We start from the raw sequence: 2,124 nt of genomic DNA on the forward strand, positions 1-2,124 counted from the left end.
CTGCACCACACAAGCGGGTAAAACGACACGATAGCCTCGACCCTTCCCAGATTGAATCAATTCGTCAAATTACCATTTATTTTGATCCTTGCCACTGGTTCCTGATATATTGACCTAATACAGTTTACAGATTCCTCATTAAATCCAAATTCTTCCAATACCTTATACAGAAATACCCAATTCACACTGTCAAAAGCCTTTTCCTCATCTATGCTTACCAAAATGACACTTTCTCCCTTCTTCTGTACCTTTTCAATGACATGTAGTGTCCTTCTTATGTTATCTTGTGTTTGCCTTTCTTTAATAAAGCCAGTCTGATTCTCATCAATCAAATCCTGCATAAATGTCTCTAACCTCTTGGCTATAATGGAGGTGTAGAGTTTATAATCTACATTTAAAATTGATATTGGTCTGTAATTACAACAATATTCTTTATCTTTAGCTTCCTTTGGAATGATGGAGATATTAGCCTCTTTCCATGAGGGAGGGATCTTGAGACTATAGTTAAATGAGTTGCATAATAGTGGGATTAACTCCTCTTTAAATGTTTTATAAAAGGAGGCACCCAATCCATCAGCTCCTGGTGATTTCCCTGATTTTGCCCGACTAATTGCCTTTCTATCTCTTCTACTGTTATTTTTGAGGTCAACGTCGCATTCTGTTTTGTACCTATTGTTGGCAAATCTAATTGGTCTAGAAACTCCCTTAAATCCTCTTCACCCACTGAGGTAGGCTGTGTATATAATTTACTGTAGTATTCCACAAATATTTTTTCTATTTCTCCTGGTTCATATAGGATTTTATTGGTTGCAGGGTTTGGGTTAGGGTTAGAAAGGAAAGCTAAGCTAACCCTTAGCTTTCCTTTCTACCTCTTCCAACAGGATATCATCTACTTTTTTCCTAACTTCTTTAACCTGGTTAAGTATTACCGGATCTTTTGTCTGTTTATGTTGGTTATGTTCTTTCAGTTTCTCAATTTGTTTCTGATACGTTTCTAATCTGTCTTTTTTAGCATAAACTGTGTATGAAATCAGCCTCCCCCTTATTACAGCTTTTAGGGCATCCCATAAAATTGTTGGGTCTTCTTCCCCATTATTGTTTTCCTCCCTGTAGCTAATTATTTCCCCTTTTAATTCTTCAACTAATCCCTTACTGTTCAGTATACCTTTGTTAAGTCTCCATACCGTTTTTTTTCCTCTTGCTGTTCAGATTAATTTCTAGGTAAATTGCACTGTGATCTGACATATCAGTTACCCCTATCCTGCACTCCTTCACTTTGTATATATATCCCTTATTCATTAGAAAATAATCAATTCTGGAGTACATTGCACGAGGGGCCGAGTGGGTATAGTCCCGGTCAACTGGATGGAGTTCTCTCCATACATCTAATATATCCATTTCTGACATCACGGTCTTCATATATTTATTAACTTGTTTTTTGCTTCTCTTTATACTTGTTGTGTCTAACCTATAGTTTAATACCACGTTGAAGTCCAGTGCCACATACCAATGTCCCTTCCGTTTCCAAATTTATAAGATCAAATATTTTCTGAAAAAATGTTTTCCCACTTTCCGGAGGGGCATACACATTGAATAGTGTCACCAGTTGGTTTTCTAATTTACCTTTAATCATGATATATCTTCCCTCCTTATCAGCAACTTCCTTGATCAATTCAAACTTTATTGTGTTAGCAATCAGTATTGCCACACCCCTCTTATGATTTTGTCCAAAGGAACTAGCAAATGATTTCTTGTAGCCTAACTTTTTAAACTTTTCTTGCTCCTCTCGCGATAAGTGTGTCTCCTGTAAAAAAAATAATCAGCATCTTCTCTTTTCTAAACTAAGTTAAAGCTTTACCTCTTTTTTTTATTATTCAGGCCATTGATATGCAACGACACCACCATTATATCATTATATTGCATTGTTTATATCCCTTGAAATGATTCCTAACCCCTCCACTGTAATATTATCAGCCCACATTTTACTACGAACAAAACATGAACAAACACACAAACTGAAACTAAACTCCCAAGCAAAAAAGGGCCTTATTCCCCATAGGCCCTGTCTCCCTATCGGTGGGAGTGAGGGATGGCCTTTTGTGTGCAAAGCCCCCCCCCCCCCCC

This window comes from Morone saxatilis, unplaced genomic scaffold (assembly GCF_004916995.1).
Source record: "Morone saxatilis isolate NCDOM2014 unplaced genomic scaffold, NCSU_SB_2.0 Contig24, whole genome shotgun sequence".
Classification (NCBI taxonomy): Eukaryota; Metazoa; Chordata; class Actinopteri; family Moronidae; genus Morone; species Morone saxatilis.